Source organism: Triticum urartu, chromosome 7A (assembly GCF_056163025.1).
Source record: "Triticum urartu cultivar PI428250 chromosome 7A, HENAU_Tu73, whole genome shotgun sequence".
In the NCBI taxonomy this organism is placed as follows: domain Eukaryota; kingdom Viridiplantae; phylum Streptophyta; class Magnoliopsida; order Poales; family Poaceae; genus Triticum; species Triticum urartu.
The window spans coordinates 569,796,107-569,808,314 of record NC_141879.1 but is presented as its reverse complement, the minus strand read 5'-3'; positions in this window follow the sequence as shown (position 1 = coordinate 569,808,314).

Genomic DNA, 12,208 nt, shown 5'->3' with positions numbered 1-12,208 from the left:
GCGGCCGGAGACGAGGAGGAGGTCGGAGGAGGCCGGGGAAGGACAAAACTGGGGCTGCGGCTGCCGGATCCGGGCACGAGACGCCGAGGGGCACCGGATCCCGGCGTCCGGTGGCGCGCTCCGGCAACGAGGAGGCGCGGCGGCCGGCGACGTCGGGCGGTGGCGGCGAGGAGGTGCGGCAGAGGCAGTGAGCTGGGCGGCGGAGGCGGCGGGCTTCGGGCGTGGTCGGGCGGCGGGGAGGCGACCGGGCCTCGGGGGCCCACGACGGGCCGAGCGGGCCGGCGGCGAAGTGGGCGCAGGCGCGCCACGTGTCGGCCTGCGATTGGACGCGGGCGGCGGCGCGGTGTGTCCAGCGGCGGACAGACATGTCCGACGCGGAGAGGGGAAGTAGGTTAGGGTTTCATCCGCAAATTTCGGGGGGATGCACCTATTTATACATAGAAGGAGCTAGGAGACTCCAAATGAGGTGCAATTTTCGGCCACATGATTGTGATCGAACGACCGAGAGGATGTAGGGGGTTTAGCTGGGTTTTGGGCCACTTTGGAGAGGTGTTGGGCTGCAACACACACGAGGCCTTTACGGTTCCTCGGTTAACCGTTGGAGTATCAAACGAACTCCAAATGGCACGAAACTTGACAGGCGGTCTACCGATAGTATACCAAGGCCGCTTGGCAAGTTTTGGTCCAATCCGAGAACGTTTAACACCCGCACATGAAAAGAGGTAAAAGGAGACGCCGGAGGATATAGGAGTGCCGGAATGTAACATCCCAAATTTTCAATTTGGAATGTTTTACAATTATTAGCTAAGCATCTATGCATTTTGTTTGAATTGAGTGGCATTTGGAAATTTTCAGAGGCTTTTGAGTTTTGGTTTAATTTGGATTCGACTTGGCATTTGAAAATCTACCTCAGTATCCCTGACAAATACTTGAGAAAAAGTATGAGAGGAGCTAACATGACACTCCAAAAATGTCAGAAGAAAATATTTTTTAGTTCCTGTTTTGCCTCTATAAAAATGTCCATGCTATAGGATTAATTCACCTGAGAATTTTGATATATATATGTCCTATATAAAAACATTATAGATTTCTATTATTTTATTTTTTCTCTCTCTGCCTTAATTCAAAAAAAGGAAAAGGCCCAGGCGCGAGCCTGGCCAACCGGCCCACCCGACGCGCAGGCCAACCGGCCCAGCAGCGCCGAGCCGCAGCCCACAAGCGACCGAGCCGGCCTGCCCCAGTGCTCAATGCCCGAACCCACTCCGTTTCGGTCGCCCGACCGAACCCTCCTCTCCCTCTCTCACCGACGCGCTGGCCCCACCCCGTCTTCCTCCTCCCGCAAGCCACGCGCGCGTATCCCGCACGCGCTAGCGCCGGCCGAGTCCGAGCCCTCGCTAAAACCCTAGTCCGGGCTATCCCCTCGCCCAAGACTTTGTCCTACAAATAGCCCTTCCTCTCCTCTCTCGATCCCCCTAAAACCCCAACCCCGAAACCCACCACCGCCCACGCCCTCGCCGAACGCATCTCGCCGCCGTCGCCTCGGTTCACCGCCACTCCCGATGCCAGTGAGCCCTCTCTGCCCCTCCCAGCACCTTCACCTGAACCTCCACTACCTCCCGCACCTCTTTGACACCTTTTCATCGCCCAGGAACCGCCGAAGCCGTCGCCGCTGAGCTCGACCGCCGCTCGCCGGAGCTGCAGCTCACCAGGGAGCAGTCAACGTCGCCCCGACCACCTCCGTCGTCCCCGAGCACCCCTGACTCCATCCCCGACCTCCACTCGAGCTGCCACACCCGCCCGACGACTCCGCCGCCGCCCCGGACCACCGGAGCACCGCCGCCACCGTCGCCCGAGCCGCCGTCGTCCCTCGTCGCCGCTGTAAGCCACCGGACTCCCTCCACCGTTCGATCTGCACTGCACGGCTTAGATTAGACTAGCGAAGGGGTACGGTTTATTTCATATAGATCGGTTAGTTACGGGTTAGATCGGTTTATTTTTTTAGATTGTGGTTTAGTTAGACCGGCCCGATCGGTTTATTTCTGTTAGCCCGTGGACGCAGTGGTCTATTCAACGCATGAGCGCTGTTTAGTTTTAGAATGCCCACTGTTTTCGGCCCATTAGCGCGTTAGTTTTTGTTTAGTTTTATTTTAGTTTCTGTTTTTAAAACAGAATAGTTCCAGTTTTGTAAAATCTATATCTTTTAAGTTATTTAATATTTTTAGTTGATTCTTTTTGCTCTAGTTTTCAAATTTCCTATAGTTGCTGTAGAAATTAGATTCGGCCATGTTTAGGTTTTTAAAAATTGTTTTATATTAGTTTTAGTCAGATTAGTTTTTCTGCTATAAATTGAGTTAGGATTTTTTTAGTGATTCTTTTTGTCACTGCTTTGTTTTGACCTTGTCTAGCAGTAGGAATTTATTTGGGCATTTTTAGTCTTTATTAAAAATAGTTTTTATGGGAAAACAAGCTTTTCTAGTTTATTTAGCTTGCTGTTGTTTTTTGCTGTTCTAGTTATTTTTAAATTTTATTTTTCCTATGTTATAATTTATTTTAGATTAGTTTCTGTAGTTACAGAGAGTGAACATTTATTTACAGCAAAATAAAAAGTTTTATTTTATTTTCTTATTAGTTTTGTTTTAGGAATAACAGGAGTTCTATAATAGATATTGGTTTGATTCTTTTTGCACCTAGTTTGTATGCTGTTTTCCTTTATGTTAGTTAGTAAAACCATTGTTTTGGATCTGTAAAGAAAAGTGTTAGTAGGTTAAAACTATTTCTTTGTTGTTGCTTGATGTGATGGAAACCTTGATTTTGTTTTCCCCGAGTTTTCTTTGATTTTGGTTTGAGTGCTTGTGTGTTTTCCTTCAGTTTGCTGATATGTCATTAGTGAAATACTTATTTGTGCTATTGTTTGACTCGATAGAATTTCCGGAGTGCGAAGCTTGCTATCTCGAGTCACTGGCGTTTGAAGACCGTCAGCCAGGCAAGTCATTTGATCATGTTTTACAATACCTATGATTTTGTTGCATTAGAATGGTTCCTCCCCACCATGCATGCAGTAGGAGAATTTTAAGTTATGTTCTTGAGTAGTACCATGAGGTAGGATTAACCCAATTCCCCTTGTTACCATTGCCCGGGACGATATAGTTTATTTTGCTATGCTCGTAGACGGGGTTGGTTGAGTGATTCATAAGCGAGATGTGAGAGTCAAGATGATGACAACCCCATGACTTCAAGCTCAAGATGGACCTCAAATTCACTACTAGGTGGAGGACGGTTGACGGGCACCCTGGAGGAACCAGCGGATGGCTGGGATGCATGGAGAAGCGCCATGACATCTTGCGGAAAGCTTCACCCAGCCACGAAGAGACGGATGGATACCCATTGACCAGAAGCTTACCTGTGTAGCCGCAAGCCATTATGGGCTCTGGCTGGGTTGACCCTAGGCGTGACTCTGGACGGACGGTGCCAGCAGATGTAGAAGAACGGTAGGACATGGATGGGTACCGGCAGTGCTCAGAGAAACTCTACGGAAGACCCTGTTTCGTTCATCCCGTCTTCAAACACCAGGCAGTGCGAGGACATAAAGGAGGGAACGATTCTTGCGGGTAAAGTGCACAAGACTCTGCAGAGTAACAACCTAATCGATTAGCCGTGTCCCTGGTTACGGACAAATGAGCCTATGGAAATTGGAGTATTTCGGAAATCTCAACACCGAACTTAATAAATTAATTGAGGGGTTATTTAATAATTGGGAATGAGACATTGGTTGACGGAACCATCTCAATAACAACCAACATTTTGTAGTAATTGCAAGCAAGTCCTTTGTTATAGGGAAAAATTGGCTTTTTCGCAAAAAGATAAAACTTAGAGCCCCATAGCCAAATTGCATATAGTGTTAGAAATTTTATTGTTGTTCTCCCTATGACTTGCCAGCATATTCAAAATGCTGACCTACACGGCTGCAACGTCTTATGTTGTAGAGGAGTTTTCCGACCAGGAGTGAGGCTACGATCGACGCTTGGCGATTGCCCTATGGAGTCGGATGGACTCGCTATTCGTCTACGCTTCCCTAACTTTATTTAGTTTATTTCTCATGAGTTGGCCTGCGGACGAATTTATTCTATTGTAATAAAGACTCGATATGAGAATCGTGTAATAAATTCAGGTGTGATTGAACTTTGAAACTTTTCATCAATGTACTGTGTGTGCCACCATGATCTTGGGATGGTACAGCTACACAGAGGCTTGACCGATTTTGGGTCGGGTCGCTACACGGAATGCAAAACGGACAACGGGGAAAATGCTCGGATGCCTGAGACGAACACGTATGCAAATGCAATGCACATGATGACATGATATGAGATGCATGACAAGGACAAAAGCAAAACGAAGACAAAACCCAACCACGAGGGAATAGCATAACTTAGTGCCGAAAATGGCAAGAGTTGGAAAACAAATATGGCAAGTTACATACGGGGCGTTACACTGGAATAAGTGGAGGGGAGCCACCATGGGCCCACGAGGCAGGGGGGCACGCCCAGGGGGGTGGGCGCGCCCTGGACCCTCGTGGCCAGGTGCTGGCTCCCCCTGGTGTGTTCTCAGTGCCAGATATTCTCAAATATTCTAGAAAATCATATTTAATTTTCAAGGCATTTAGAGAACTTTTATTTTGGGGGTATTTTTTTATTGCATGGATAATTCAGAAAATAGACAGAAAAATACTATTTTTTCTTTATTTAATATAAATAACAGAAAGTAAAAAGAGGGTACAGACAGTTGTGTTTCTAAATTCATCCATCTCATGCTCATCAAAAGGAATCCACTAACAAGGTTGATCAGGTCTTGTTAACAAACTCATTTCGAATAACATGAAACCGGAGAATTTTCGAATAACACTATGTTACCTCAACAGGGATATGCATGTCCCCAACAATAAGAATATCATATTTCTTTTTGACAGTAGGAAGAGGAAATTCAAACCTCCAATAGTAATTGTTGAAATTTTTCCAATAGAATTGATACTGTGGACTTGAGGTTGTTTCCTCGGAAAGTGTACCGTATGCTCATTACCATTTTGAAAAGTGACATTGCCTTTGGTGCAATCAACAACAGCCCCTGCAGTATTCAAAAAGGGTCTTCCAAGAATAATAGACAAACTATCGTCCTCGGGAATATCAAGAATTACAAAGTCCGTTAAAATAGTAACGTTTGCAACCACAACAGGCACATCCTCACAAATACCGATAGGTATAGCAGTTGATTTATCAGCCATTTGCAAAGATATTTCAGTAGGTGTCAACTTATTCAAATCAAGTCTACGATATAAAGAGAGAGGCATAACACTAACACCGGCTCGAAGATCACATAAAGCAGTTTTAACATAGTTTCTTTCAATGGAGCATGGTATAGTTGGTACTCCTGGATCTCCAAGTTTCTTTAGTATTCCACCCTTAAAAGTATAATTAGCAAGCATGTGGAAATTTCAGCTTCCGGTATCTTTCTTTTATTAATAAAAATTTCCTTCATATATTTAGCATAAGGATTCATTTTAAGCATGTCAGTCAAACGCATACACAAAAAGATAGGTCTAATCATTTCAGCAAAGCGCTCAAAATCCTCATCATCCTTTTTCTTGGATGGTTTAGGAGGAAAAGGCATGGGTTTCTGAACCCATGGTTCTCTTTCTTTACCGTGCTTCCTAGCAACAAAGTCTCTCTTATCATAACGTTTATTCTTTGATTGTGGGTTATCAAGATCAACAACAGGTTTAATCTGTACATCATTATCATTACTAGGTTGAGCATCAACATGAACATCATCATTAAAATTTTCACTAGGTTCATGTTCATTACTAGATTGTGTTTTAGCATCAGAAATAGAAATATCATTGGGATTCTCAGGTGTGTCAATAACAGGTTCACTAGAAGCATGCAAAGTCTTAGCATTTTTCTTTTTCTTCCTTTTAGAAGGACTAGGTGCATCAATATTAATTATTTGAGAATCTTGCTCAATTCTCTTAGGGTGGCCCTCCAGATACAAAGGTTCCTCAGTCATTTTACCACCTCTAGTCATAACTCTAACAACATTATCATTTTTCTTATTATTTAATTCATGGAGCAAATCATTCTGAGCTTTAAGCACTCGTTCTACTTGAGTGGTAACCATAGAAGCATGTTTACTAATAAGTTTAAGTTCACCTTTAACATTAGCCATATAATCACTCAAGTGTTCAATCATATAAGCATTATGTTTCAATTTTCTACCAACATAAGCATTGAAGTTTTCTTGTTTAACAATAAAATTATCAAACTCATCTAAGTACTGGCTAGCAGACTTATTACGAGGAATATCACCTTCATCAAATCTATAAAGAGAATTTACCTTTACTATCTGTGTCGGGTTATCAAGACCGTGTGTTTCTTCAATAGGTAGTGAATTAAGACCATGTATTTCTTCAACAGGAGGTAAATTCTTAACATCTTCAGCTTTAATACCTTTTTCTTTCATTGATTTCTTTGCTTCTTGCATATCTTCAGGACTGAGAAATAGAATACCCCTTTTCTTCGGAGTTGGCTTAGGAGTTGGTTTAGGAAGTGTCCAATTATTTTCATTGGTCAACATATTATTCAATAGAATTTCAGCTTGATCAACAGTTCTTTCCCTCAAAACACAACCAGCACAACTATCCAGGTAATCTCTCGAAGCATCGGTTAGTACATTATAAAAGATATCAAGTATTTCATTTTTCTTGAGAGGATGATCAAGCAAAGCATTAAGTAATTGGAGAAGCCTCCCCCAAGCTTGTGGGAGACTCTCTTCTTCAATTTGCACAAAATTATATATTTCCCTTAAAGCAGCTTGTTTCTTATGAGCGGGGAAATATTTAGCAGAGAAGTAGTAAATCATATCCTGGGGACTACGCACACAACCAGGATCAAGAGAATTAAACCATATCTTAGCATCACCCTTTAATGAGAACATAAATAATTTAAGAATATAATAGTAGCGAGTTTTCTCATCATTAGTAAACAGGGTAGCTATATCTTTTAATTTAGTAAGATGTGCCACAACAGTTTCAGATTCATAGCCACAGAAAGGATCAGATTCAACCAAAGTAATTAACTCAGGATCAACAGAGAAATTATAATCCTTATCAGTAATAAAGATAGGTGAAGTAGCATAGGTAGGATCATATTTCATTCTAGCATTCAAAGATTTTTCTTTAAGCTTAGCTAATAATTTCTTAAGATCACTTCTATCATTGCAAGCAAGAAAGTCTCTAGCAGTTTCTTCATCCATAACATAACCCTCAGGCACAACAGGCAATTCATATCTAGGGGGAGAATCTTCATCATCACTTTCAGCAGTATTATCAGTTTCAATACTTTCATTCTCTCTAGCCCTAGCAAGTTGTTCATCAAGAAATTCACCAAGTGGCATAGTAGTATCAAGCATAGAAGTATTTTCATCATAAGTATCATGCAAAGCAGAAGTGGCATCATCAATAACATGCGACATATCAGAATTAATAGCAGAAGCAGGTTTAGGTGTCGCAAGCTTACTCAAAACAGAAGGTGAATCAAGTGTAGAGCTAGATGGCAGTTCCTTACCTTCCCTCGTAGTTGAGGGATAGATCTTGGTTCTTGGGTCTTTCAAATTCTTCATAATGATAAGCAGATATAAATCCCAAGTGACTCAAAGAATAGAGCTATGCTCCCCGACAACGGTGCCAGAAAATGTTCTTGATAACCCACAAGTATAGGGGATCGCAACAATTTTTGAGGGTATAGTGTTCAACCCAAATTTATTGATTGGACACAAGGGGAGCCAAAGAATATTCTCAAGTATTAGCAGCTGAGTTGTCAATTCAACCACACCTGGATAACTTAATATCTGCATCAAAGTGTTTAGTAGCAAAGTAATATGAGAGTAGTGGTAACGGTAGCAAAAGGTAACGATAGCAAAAGTAATATTTTTGGGTTTTGTAGTGATTGTAACAATAGGAACGGAAAAGTAAATAAGCGAAGAACAATATAGGAAAAGCTCGTAGGCATTGGATCGGTGATGGAGAATTATGCCGGATGCGATCGATCATGTAACAGTCATAACCTAGGGTGACACAGAACTAGCTCCAGTTCATCAATGTAATGTAGGCATGTATTCCGAATATATTCATACATGCTTATGGAAAAGAACTCGCATGCCATCTTTTGTCCTACCCTCCCGTGGCAGTGGGGTCCTATTGGAAACTAAGGGATATTAATGCCTCCTTTTAATAGAATACCATACCAAAGCATTAACACATAGTGAATACATGAACTCCTCAAACTACGGTCATCACCGATAAGTATCCCGATTATTGTCACTTCGGGGTTAACGGATCATAACACATAATTGGTGACTATAGACTTGCAAGATAGGATCAAGAACTGTCATATATTGATGAAAACATAATAGGTTCAGATCTGAAATCATGGCACTCGGGCCCTAGTGACAGGCATTAAGCATAGCAAAGTCATAGCAACATCAATCTCAGAACATAGTGGATACTAGGGATCAAACCCTAACAAAATTAACTCGATTACATGATAAATCTCATCCAACCCATCACTGTCCAGCAAGCCTGCGATGGAATTACTCACGCACGGTGGTGAGCATCATGAAATTAGTGATGGAGGAAGGTTGATGATGACGATGGCGACGGATTCCCCTCTCCGGATCCCCGAACGGACTCCAGACCAGCCCTCCCGAGAGAGTTTAGGGCTTGGCGGCGGCCCCGTATCGTAGAACGCGATGAATCCTTCTCTCTGATTTTTTCTCCCCGAAAGTGAATATATGGAGTCAAGGTTGAGGTCGGTGGAGCGTCAGGGGGCCTACGAGGCAGGGGGGCGCGCCCGGGGGGTAGGGCGCGCCCCCACCCTTGTGGACAGGGTGTGGGGCCCCTGACATGGATCTTCCTTCCAGTATTTTTTATATATTCCAAAATAATTCTCCGTTGATTTGCAGGTCATTCCGAGAACTTTTATTTCTGCACAAAAATAACACCCTGGCAATTCTGCTGAAAACAGCATCAGTCCGGGTTAGTTCCATTCAAATCATGCAAGTTAGAGTACAAAACAAGGGCAAAAGTGTTTGGAAAAGTAGATACGACGGAGACGTATCAACTGGGTGTCCTTAGCTCAAGGGGAATAAGGTGAAGACGCGGTCTTCTGAGTTAAATCTCAGCCTCTCTAACCAGACGTACAGTTGTCACAACAACTGGAACTGGTCTACCAAATCCTTGTCTTCACCAAGCAACTGGTTATATCCCCTACTTCCTTTTAATTTTCAGTTTGTCTTCATGAAGTCATTACTTGCTTGTCTGATCTGATTGACTTCACTGTGTGAAGACTATTTACTGTTTGGCTCCATATTGTCTTCCATCCTGATCCATACTACCTAACTGCTGATAGTCTTCGTACTTTCACTACATTGCTTACTCGACTATGGCTTGTCTAGTGTAGTCTATCTTCCGTTGCATATTAATAAGTTCATTTCTACTATTTGTCTTCAAAGACCCCGTGTTTTGAAGACTTTCATAAAAATTGCCTATTCACCCCCCTCTAGTCGATAACTAGAACTTTCAAAATCCCCAAAATACCTTGCTGCAATTTATTTACCATTATTTTATTTTGTGTTTTAATCTATCTATATATCACTATGAGATTTGATCCTTGCAATTAACCGCCTTGGGGATTGACAACCCCCTTGTTTGCGTTGGGTGCAAGTATTTGCTTTTATGTGTGGAGGTTCTACTAACGAGGTTCTGTGTGGTTCTCCTACTAGATTGATAACCTTGGTTCTTAACTGAGGAAAATTCTTATCTCTACTGTACTGCTTCATCCTCTCCTCTTTGAGGAAATCCCAACATAGCTCACCATTAGCAGGAAGAATTTGTAGCGCCGTTGCCGGGGAGACATCACCAAAACCTATCAAGTATGTGCACACAAACTATCATTAATACGTCCATTTTGCATCATGTTTTTATATCGATATTTATTGCATTATGGGCTGTTATTTCACATTATGTCACAATACTTATGGCTATTCTCTCTTATTTTACAAGGTTTACATAAGGAGGGAGAATGCCGGCAGCTGGAATTCTGGGTTGGAAAAGGAGCAAATATTAGAGACCTATTCTGCACAACTCCAAAAGTCTTGAAACTCCACGGAATACCTTATAATAAATAATGAAAAATCCTCGCCAAAGATGAAGACCAGGGGGGGCACACCCTTTCCACGAGGGTGGGTGGTGCCCCCCCTAGGGCGCGCCCCTACCTCGTGGGCCCCCTGGTGGCTCTCCGATGACCATCTTCTGCTATATGAAGTCTTTCGTCGAGAAAAAAAACTAGAAGCAACCTTTCGGGATGAAACTCCGCCGCCACGAGGCGGAACCTTGGTGGATCCAATCTAGAGCTTCGGCAGAGCTGTTCTGCCGGGGAAACTTCTCTCCCGGAGGGGGAAATCATCGCCATCGTCATCACCAACGCTCCTCTCATCGGGAGAGGGCAATCTCCATCAACATCTTCATCAGCACCATCTCATATCAAAACCCTAGTTCATCTCTTGTATGCAATTCTTGTCTCCAAATCCAGGATTGGTGCTAGTAGGTTGCTAGTAGTGTTAATTACTCCTTGTAGTTGATGCTAGTTGGTTTAATTGGTGGAAGATCATATGTTCAGATCCTTTATGCATATTATTACCCCTCTGATTATGAACATGAATATGCTTTGTGAGTAGTTACGTTTTTTCCTGAGGACAAGGGAGAAGTCTTGCTATTAGTAGTCATGTGAATTTGGTATTCGTTCGATATTTTGATGAGATGTATGTTGTCTAGCCTCTAGTGGTGTTATGTGAACATCGACTACATAACACTTCACCATTATTTGGGCCTAGAGGAAGGCATTGGGAAGTAATAAGTACATGATGGGTTGCTAGAGTGACAGAAGCTTAAACCCTAGTTTATGCGTTGCTTCATAAGGGGCTAATTTGGATCCATATGTCTCATGCTATGGTTAGGTTTACCTTAATACTTCTGTTGTAGTTGTGGATGCTTACAATAGAGGTTAATCATAAGTGGGATTCTTGTTCAAGTAAGAACAACACCCAAGCACCGGTCCACCCACATGTCAAATTATCAAAGTACCGAACGCGAATCATATGAACGTGATGAAAACTAGCTTGATGATAGTCCCATGTGTCCTCGGGAGCGCTTTTCCTTATATAAGGGTTTGTCCAGGCTTGTCCTTTGCTACAAAAAGTATTGGGCCACCTTGCTGCACTTTATTTACTTTTGTTACTTGTTGCTCATTACAAATTATCTTATCACAAAACTATCTGTTACCACTTATTTCAATACTTGCAGAGAATACCTTGCTGAAAACCGCTTATCATTTCCTTCTACTCCTCGTTGGGTTCGACACTCTTACTTATCGAAAGGACTACGATAGATCCCCTATACTTGTGGGTCATCAAGACTCTTTTCTGGCGCCGTTGCCGGGGAGTGAAGCGCCTTTGGTAGGTGGAATTTGGTAAGGAAAAATTTATATAGTGTGCTGAAATTTACTATCACTTGTTACTATGGAAAGTAATCCTCTGAGGGGCTTGTTCGGGGTATATTCACCCCGACCAGTAGAGCAAAGAGTTGCTCCTCAACCTACTAAACCTATTGAAAATGAAATTCCTTATGAGTATCCTTCGGGTATGATAGAAAAACTGCTAGCTAATCCTTTTACAGGAGATGGAACAAAGCATCCTGATGAACACCTAATATATGTGGATGAAGTTTGTGGATTATTTAAGCTTGCAGGTATACCCGATGATGTTGCTAAGAAGAATGTCTTCCCTTTATCTTTGAAGGGAGACGCATTGACATGGTATAGGCTATGTGATGATACGAGATCATGGAACTATAGAAGATTGAAATTGGAATTTCATCAAAAGTATTACCCTATGCATCTTGTTCATCGTGACCGCAATTATATATAATTTTTGGCCTCACGAAGGAGAAAGCATCGCTCAAACTTGGGGGAGGCTTAAATCAATGTTATATTCATGCCCCAATCATGAGCTCCCAAGAGAAACAATTCTTCAAAAATTTTATGCTCGGCTTTCTGAAAATAATCGCACCATGCAAGATACTTCTTCTGCTGGCTCTTTTATGATG